Raw genomic sequence first — 8,966 nt, forward strand, 5'->3', positions numbered from 1 at the left:
CCCCCCACTCCCCCTCCCCCCACTCCCCTCTCCCCCCCACTCCCCACTCCCCCCCACTCCCCTCTCCCCTCACTCCCCTCTCCCCTCACTCCCCTCTCCCCCTCACTCCCCTCTCCCCCCCACTCCCCTCACTCCCCTCTCCCCCCACTCCCCTCTCTCCCCACTCCCCCTCCCCCCACTCCCCTTCCCCCCACTCCCCTCTCCCCCTCACTCCCCTCTCCCCCTCAGCACCTCCACCCAAGTCAGATGCCTTGTGGGGAGCGGGCGCTGAAGGACCCTCCCTGGCACCATGGGACACCCCCTCTCCCGCCCCCCCACCCCCCCCACCGAGCCTCCCGACTCCGAACCTCCTCTGCTAGCAGCTATTCGGCTAGCAGGGGCAGCGCCCAGCTGGATCCCTCCCCAGGGTACAAGTTACCGTCTGGGGGTAGAGAGAGCGGGTGGGGGGTGTCAGGGCGGGTGTGTGGGTGGTGGTGGGTGTCTGGTGAAGTGCCGGGGCCTCGTAGCACTTCAAAGGAAAGCCAGGACAGCGGTAATGTTACTAATGAGGCAGAGACCCGGGTTCAAATCCCACCCCCAGCCGCTGGTGGAATTTAAATTCGATGAATAAATCTGGGAATATAAAGTGAGTCTCAGTGACGGTGACCATGACGACCATCATCGATTGTCATAAAAACCCCATCTGGGTCACTAATGCCCCTTTAAAGAGTTAGGAACAGGAGGAGGCCATTCAGCCCCTCCATCCTGCTCCATTCTATAGGACCAGGGCTGATCTGATTGTGGCCTTAACTCCACTTTCTTGCCTGTCCCCCCTCCACAACTCTTGACCCCCTGGTCGATCAGAAATCTCTCTAACTTGGCCTTGAATATATTCAGTGACCCGGCCCCCACTGCTCCCTGTGTGGGAGGGAGAATTCCACAGACTGACCACCTTGTGAGAGGAGAAATTCCCCCTCATCTCCGTCTTCAATGGGAGACCCCTTATCCTGAAACTGTGCCCCCCTCCTCGTTCTAGATTCCCCCACGAGGGGGGGTAAACATCCTCCCAGCATCCACCTGTCAAACCCCCCCCCTCAGGATCTGATATGTTTCAATAAGCTCACCTCTCATTCTTCTAAACTCCAATGGGTACAGGCCCAACCTGCTCAACCTGTCCTCATAAGACAAACCCCCTTCATCCCAGGAATCAGCCCCAGTGAACTTTCTCCGGACTGTCTCCCAGTGAGAGTCTGTCCCTCTAAGGATACACTGCCCACAAACACATTTTTAAAGAGGCTGGTGTGTGGATATAGTCTGTGTGAGTGTGAGCGCGGGCGTGAGCACAGAGATAGAAGTGTGAGAATGTGAGTGTACGAGTGTATGGAAAAGTGAGGAGGATTGTTTCAGAGTGAGAATATTGGAGTGTGTGTGTAATTGTGAACATTGTGTTAGTGTGAATTTCCGAGGGTCAGTCAGGCTGTGAGTGTGTATGTATGAGAGTGAGGGTGAGGGTGTGAGGGTGAGGGGGTAAGGGGTGAGGGGTTGAGGGTGTGGGGTGTGAGTGTGTGAGTGTGAGGGTGTGAGGGGGAGGGTGTGAGGGGGAGGGTGTGAGGGGGAGGGTGTGAGGGGGAGGGTGTGAGGGGGAGGGTGTGAGGGGGAGGGTGTGAGTGTGAGAGAGTGTGAGGGTCAGGGTGTGAGGGTCAGGGTGTGAGGGTCAGGGTGTGAGGGTGTGAATGTGAGGGTGTGAGTGTGAGGGTGTGAGTGTGAGGGTGTGAGTGTGAGGGTGTGAGTGTGAGGGTGTGAGTGTGAGGTTGTGTGAGTGTGAGGGGGTGTGAGGGTGTGAGGGTAAGAGTGTGAGAGACGGTGTGAGGGTGAGGGAGTGAGTGTATGAGGGTGAGGGTGTGAGGATGAGGGTGTGAGGGTGTAAGGGTGAGGGTGTGAGGGTGTGGGTGTGAGGCTATGAGGGTGTAAGGGTGAGGGTGTGAGTGTGAGGGTGAGGGGGTGAGAGTGAGGGTGTGAGGGTGAGGGTGTGAGGGTGAGGGGGTGAGAGTGAGGGTGTGAGGGTGAGGGTGAGGGTGTGAGGGTGAGGGTGTGAGGGTGAGGGTGTGAGAGTGAGGGTGTGAGTGTGTGAGTGTGTGAGGGTGTGAGAGTGTGAGAGGGTGAGGGTGATGGTGAGAGTGTGTGTGAAGGTAAGAGTGTGAGAGACGGTGTGAGGGTGAGGGAGTGATTGTATGAGGGTGAGGATGTGAGGATGAGGGGGTGAGGGTGTGAGGGTGTGGGTGTGAGGCTATGAGGGTGTAAGGGTGAGGGTGTGAGGGTGAGGGGGTGAGGGTGAGGGGGTGAGGGTGAGGGTGTGAGGGTGAGGGTGTGAGGGTGTGAGAGTGAGTGTGTGAGGGTGTGAGAGTGTGAGAGTGTGAGGGTGTGGTTGTGAGGGTGTGGTTGTGAGGGGGAGGGTGTGAGGGGGAGGGTGTGAGGGAATGAGTCAGTGAGGGTGTGAGTGTGAGTGAGGGTGGGAGGGTGGGAGGGTGAGGGTGTGAGGGTGTGAGGGTGTGAGGGTGTGAGGGTGAGGGTGTGAGTGGGTGAGGGTGAGGGTGAGAGTGTATGTGTGTGAGTGTGTGAGGGTGTGAGGGTGGGAGACGGTGTGAGGATGAGGGTGTGAGGGTGTAAGGGTGAAGGTGTGGGTGTGAGGCTATGAGGGTGTAAGGGTGAGGATGTGAGTGTGAGGGTGTGAGGGTGAGGGTGAGGGGGTGAGGGTGAGAGTGTGAGGGTGTGAGAGTGAGTGTGTGAGAGTGTGAGAGTGTGAGGGTGTGAGTGTGTGAGGGGGAGGGTGTGAGGGTGAGGGTGTGAGTGTGAGTGAGGGTGGGAGAGTGATGGTGTGAGGGAGTGAGTGTTTGTGAGTGTGAGTGAGGGTGGGAGGGTGAGGGTGTGAGGGTGAGAGTGTGAGGGCGTGAGGGTGTGAGGGCGAGGGTGTGAGGGCGAGGGTGTGAGGGCGAGGGTGTGAGGGCGAGGGTGTGAGGGCGTGAGGGTGTGATGGTGTGAGGGTGAGGGTGTGAGGGTGTGAGGGTGAGGGGGTAAGGGGTGAGGGGTTGAGGGTGTGGGGTGTGAGGGTGAGGGTGTGGGGTGTGAGTGTGAGGATGTGAGTGTGAGGATGTGAGTGTGAGGATGTGAGTGTGAGGATGTGAGTGTGAGGGTGTGAGTGTGAGGGGGTGAGGGTGTGAGGGTGAGGGTGTGAGGGTGAGGGTGTGAGGGTGTGGGTGTGAGGGGATGAGGGTGTAAGGGTGAGGGTGTAAGGATGAGGGTGTGAGGATGTGAGGGTGAGGGTGTGATGGTGAGTGTATGAGGGTGAGGATGTGAGGATGAGGGTGTGAGGGTATGAGCGTGTAAGGGTGAGGGTGTGAGGATGTGAGTGTGAGGGTGAGGGTATGAGGGTGTAAGGGTGAGGGGGTGAGGGGGTGAGGATGTGAGGGTGAGGGGGTGAGGATGTGAGGGTGAGGGTGTGAGGGTGTGAGGGTGAGGGTGTGAGGGTGAGGGTGTGATGGTGTGAGGGTGTGAGGATGTGAGGGTTAGGGTGTGAAGATGTGAGTGTGAGGATGTGAGTGTGAGGATGTGAGTGTGAGGATGTGAGTGTGAGGATGTGAGTGTGAGTGTGTGTGAGGATGTGAGTGTGAGGATGTGAGTGTGAGGATGTGAGTGTGAGGATGTGAGTGTGAGGGTGAGGGTGTGAGGGTGAGGGTGTGAGGGTGAGGGTGTGAGGGTGAGGGTGTGAGGGTGAGGGTGTGAGGTTGTGAGGGTGTGAGGGTGTGGGTGTGAGGGTGAGGGTGTGAGGGTGTGAGGGTGAGGGTGTGAGGGTGAGGGTGTGAGGGTGTGAGAGTGAGGGTGTGAAAGTGAGGGTGTGAGAGTGAGGGTGTGAGAGTGAGGGTGTGAGAGTGAGGGTGTGAGAGTGTGAATGGGGGAGGGTGTGAGGGAATGAGTGTGTGAGGATGAGGGTGTGAGTGTGAGTGAGGGTGAGGGTGTGAGTGTGAGTGAGGGTGGGGGTGTGAGGGAGTGAGTGTGTGAGGGTGTGAGTGTGAGTGAGGGTGTAAGGATGAGGGTGTGAGGGTGTGAGGGTGTGGGTGTGAGGGTGTGGGTGTGAGGGTGAGGGTGAGGGTGTGAGGGTGAGGGTGTGAGGGTGTGAGAGTGAGGGTGTGAGAGTGAGGGTGTGAGAGTGAGGGTGTGAGAGTGAGGGTGTGAGAGTGTGAATGGGGGAGGGTGTGAGGGAATGAGTGTGTGAGGGTGAGGGTGTGAGTGTGAGTGAGGGTGGGAGGGTGAGGGTGTGAGTGTGAGTGAGGGTGGGGGTGTGAGGGAGTGAGTGTGTGAGGGTGTGAGTGTGAGTGAAGGTGTAAGGATGAGGGTGTGAGGGTGTGAGGGCGAGGGTGTGAGGGTGAGGGTTTGAGGGCGAGGGTGTGAGGGTGAGGGTGTGAGGGCGAGGGTGTGAGGGCGAGGGTGTGAGGTTGTGAGAGTGTGAGGATGTGAGGGTGTGAGGGTGTGAGGGTGAGGGTGTGAGGGTGAGGGTGAGAGGGTGAGGGTGTGAGGGTGAGGGTGTGAGGGTGAGGGTGTGAGGGTGAGGGTGTGAGGGTGTGAGGGTGAGAGGGTGAGGGTGTGAGGGTGTGAGGGTGAGGGTGTGAGGGTGAGGGTGAGGGTGAGGGTGTGAGGGTGAGGGTGAGGGTGAGAGGGTGAGGGTGTGAGGGTGAGGGTGTGAGGGTGAGGGTGAGAGGGTGAAGGTGTGAGGGTGAGGGTGTTAGTGTGTAAGTGTGAGGGTGAGAGGGTGAGGGTGTGAGGGTGAGGGTGAGAGGGTGAAGGTGTGAGGGTGAGGGTGTTAGTGTGTAAGTGTGAGGGTGTGAGGGTGAGGGTGTGAGGTTGTGAGGGTGTGAGTGTGAGGGTCAGGGTGTGAGAGTGAGGATGTGAGGGTGAGTGTGTGAGGGTGAGTGTGTGAGGGTGAGTGTGTGAGGGTGAGTGTGTGAGGGTGAGGGTGTGGGGGTGAGGGGGTGAGGGTGTGAGGGTGAGGGGGTGAGGGTGTGAGAGTGAGTGTGTGAGGGTGTGAGGGTGAGTGTGAGGGTGTGAGTGTGAGGGTGAGGGTGTGAGGGTGAGGGTGAGGGTGAGGGTGTGAGGGTGTGAGGATGAGGGTGTGAGGATGAGGGTGTGAGGGTGAGGGTGTGAGGGTGAGGGTGTGAGGGTGAGGGTGTGAGGGTGAGGGTGTGAGGGCGAGGGTGTGAGGGCGAGGGTGTGAGGGCGAGGGTGTGAGGTTGTGAGAGTGTGAGGATGTGAGGGTGTGAGGGTGAGGGTGTGAGGGTGAGGGTGAGGGTGAGAGGGTGAGGGTGAGAGGGTGAGGGTGTGAGGGTGTGAGGGTGAGGGTGTGAGGGTGAGGGTGAGAGTGTGAAGGTGTGAGAGTGAGGGTGTTAGTGTGTAAGTGTGAGGGTGTGAGGGTGAGGGTGTGAGGTTGTGAGGGTGTGAGTGTGAGGGTCAGGGTGTGAGAGTGAGGATGTGAGGGTGAGTGTGTGAGGGTGAGTGTGTGAGGGTGAGTGTGTGAGTGTGAGGGTGAGGGTGTGAGGGTGTGAGGGTGAGGGTGTGGGGGTGAGGGGGTGAGGGTGTGAGGGTGAGGGTGTGAGGTTGTGAGGGTGTGAGTGTGAGGGTGAGGGTGTGAGGGTGAGGGTGTGAGGGTGAGTGTGAGGGTGTGAGTGTGAGTGTGAGGGTGTGAGTGTGAGGGTGTGAGTGTGAGGGTGTGAGGGTGTGAGGGTGTGAGTGTGAGGGTGAGGGTGTGAGTGTGAGGGTGTGAGTGTGAGTGTGAGGGTGTGAGTGTGAGGGTGTGAGTGTGAGTGTGAGGGTGTGAGTGTGAGTGTGTGAGTGTGAGGGTGTGAGGGTGTGAGTGTGAGGGTGTGAGGGTGAAGGTGTGAGTGTGAGTGTGAGTGTGAGGGTGTGAGGGTGAGTGTGAGGGTGTGAGTGTGAGTGTGAGGGTGTGAGTGTGAGGGTGTGAGTGTGAGGGTGTGAGGGTGTGAGGGTGAGGGTGTGAGTGTGAGTGTGAGGGTGTGAGTGTGAGGGTGTGAGGGTGAGGGTGTGAGGGTGAGGGTGTGAGGGTGAGGGTGTGAGGGTGAGGGTGTGAGGGTGAGTGGGTGAGGGTGTGAGGGTGAGGGTGTGAGGGTGAGGGTGTGAGGGTGAGGGTGTGAGTGTGAGGGTGAGGGTGAGAGGGTGAGGGTGTGAGGGTGTGAGGGTGAGGGTGTGAGTGTGAGTGTGAGGGTGTGAGTGTGAGGGTGTGAGGGTGAGGGTGTGAGGGTGAGGGTGTGAGGGTGAGGGTGTGAGGGTGAGGGTGTGAGGGTGAGTGGGTGAGGGTGTGAGGGTGAGGGTGTGAGGGTGAGGGTGTGAGGGTGAGGGTGTGAGTGTGAGGGTGAGGGTGAGAGGGTGAGGGTGTGAGGGTGTGAGGGTGAGGGTGTGAGGGTGAGGGTGTGAGGGTGAGGGTGTGAGGGTGAGGGTGAGGGTGTGAGTGTGAGGGTGAGGGTGAGAGGGTGAGGGTGTGAGGGTGAGGGTGTGAGGGTGAGGGTGTGAGGGTGAGTGGGTGAGGGTGAGTGGGTGTGGGTGTGTGGGTGAGGGTGAGGGTGAGGGTGTGAGGGTGAGTGGGTGAGGGTGAGTGGGTGAGGGTGTGAGGGTGAGGGTGTGAGGGTGAGGGTGTGAGGGTGAGTGGGTGAGGGTGAGTGGGTGAGGGTGTGAGGGTGAGGGTGTGAGGGTGAGGGTGTGAGGGTGAGTGGGTGAGGGTGAGTGGGTGAGGGTGTGAGGGTGAGGGTGTGAGGGTGAGGGTGTGAGTGTGAGGGTGAGGGTGAGAGGGTGAGGGTGTGAGTGTGAGGGTGTGAGGGTGTGAGTGTGAGGGTGAGGGTGTGAGTGTGAGGGTGTGAGTGTGAGGGTGTGAGTGTGAGTGTGAGGGTGAGTGTGAGGGTGTGAGTGTGAGTGTGAGGGTGTGAGTGTGAGGGTGTGAGTGTGAGGGTGTGAGGGTGTGAGTGTGAGGGTGTGAGGGTGAAGGTGTGGGTGTGAGGGTGAGTGTGAGGGTGTGAGGGTGAGGGTGTGAGTGTGAGTGTGAGGGTGTGAGTGTGAGGGTGTGAGTGTGAGGGTGTGAGGATGTGAGGGTGAGGGTGTGAGTGTGAGTGTGAGGGTGTGAGGGTGAGGGTGTGAGGGTGAGGGTGTGAGGGTGAGGGTGTGAGGGTGAGGGTGTGAGGGTGAGGGTGTGAGGGTGAGTGGGTGAGGGTGTGAGGGTGAGGGTGTGAGGGTGAGGGTGAGGGTGTGAGGGTGAGGGTGTGAGGGTGAGGGTGTGAGGGTGAGGGTGTGAGGGTGTGAGGGTGAGGGTGTGAGGGTGAGGGTGTGAGGGTGAGGGTGTGAGGGTGAGGGTGAGGGTGTGAGTGTGAGGGTGAGGGTGAGAGGGTGAGGGTGTGAGGGTGAGGGTGTGAGGGTGAGGGTGTGAGGGTGAGTGGGTGAGGGTGAGTGGGTGAGGGTGTGAGGGTGAGGGTGTGAGGGTGAGGGTGTGAGTGTGAGGGTGAGGGTGAGAGCGTGAGGGTGTGAGGGTGTGAGGGTGAGGGTGTGAGGGTGAGGGTGTGAGGGTGAGGGTGTGAGGGTGAGGGTGAGGGTGTGAGTGTGAGGGTGAGGGTGAGAGGGTGAGGGTGTGAGGGTGTGAGGGTGAGGGTGTGAGGGTGAGGGTGTGAGGGTGAGGGTGTGAGGGTGAGGGTGAGGGTGTGAGTGTGAGGGTGAGGGTGAGAGGGTGAGGGTGTGAGGGTGAGGGTGTGAGGGTGAGTGGGTGAGGGTGTGAGGGTGAGGGTGTGAGGGTGAGGGTGTGAGTGTGAGGGTGAGGGTGAGAGCGTGAGGGTGTGAGGGTGTGAGGGTGAGGGTGTGAGGGTGAGGGTGTGAGGGTGAGGGTGTGAGGTTGAGGGTGAGGGTGTGAGTGTGAGGGTGAGGGTGAGAGGGTGAGGGTGTGAGGGTGAGGGTGTGAGGGTGAGGGTGAGAGGGTGAAGGTGTGAGGGTGAGGGTGTTAGTGTGTAAGTGTGAGGGTGTGAGGGTGAGGGTGTGAGGTTGTGAGGGTGTGAGTGTGAGGGTCAGGGTGTGAGAGTGAGGATGTGAGGGTGAGTGTGTGAGGGTGAGTGTGTGAGGGTGAGTGTGTGAGGGTGAGTGTGTGAGTGTGAGGGTGAGGGTGTGAGGGTGAGGGTGTGGGGGTGAGGGTGTGGGGGTGAGGGAGTGAGGGTGTGAGGGTGAGGGGGTGAGGGTGTGAGAGTGAGTGTGTGAGGGTGTGAGGGTGAGTGTGAGGGTGAGGGTGTGAGGGTGAGGGTGAGGGTGAGGGTGTGAGGGTGTGAGGATGAGGGTGTGAGGGTGAGGGTGTGAGGGTGAGGGTGTGAGGGTGTGAGGGTGAGGGTGTGAGGGTGAGGGTGTGAGGGTGAGGGTGTGAGGGCGAGGGTGTGAGGGCGAGGGTGTGAGGTTGTGAGAGTGTGAGGGTGTGAGGGTGAGGGTGAGGGTGTGAGGGTGAGGGTGAGGGTGAGAGGGTGAGGGTGTGAGGGTGTGAGGGTGAGGGTGTGAGGGTGAGGGTGAGAGGGTGAAGGTGTGAGGGTGAGGGTGTTAGTGTGTAAGTGTGAGGGTGTGAGGGTGAGGGTGTGAGGTTGTGAGGGTGTGAGTGTGAGGGTCAGGGTGTGAGAGTGAGGATGTGAGGGTGAGTGTGTGAGGGTGAGTGTGTGAGGGTGAGTGTGTGAGTGTGAGGGTGAGGGTGTGAGGGTGTGAGGGTGAGGGTGTGGGGGTGAGGGTGTGAGTGTGAGGGTGAGGGTGTGAGTGTGAGGGTGAGGGTGAGGGTGTGAGGGTGAGGGTGAGGGTGAGGGTGTGAGTGTGAGGGTGTGAGTGTGAGGGTGTGAGTGTGAGGGTGTGAGTGTGAGGGTGTGAGTGTGAGGGTGTGAGTGTGAGGGTGTGAGGGTGAGGGTGTGAGTGTGAGGGTG

Source organism: Carcharodon carcharias (assembly GCF_017639515.1).
Source record: "Carcharodon carcharias isolate sCarCar2 chromosome 36 unlocalized genomic scaffold, sCarCar2.pri SUPER_36_unloc_2, whole genome shotgun sequence".
Lineage (NCBI taxonomy): Eukaryota > Metazoa > Chordata > Chondrichthyes > Lamniformes > Lamnidae > Carcharodon > Carcharodon carcharias.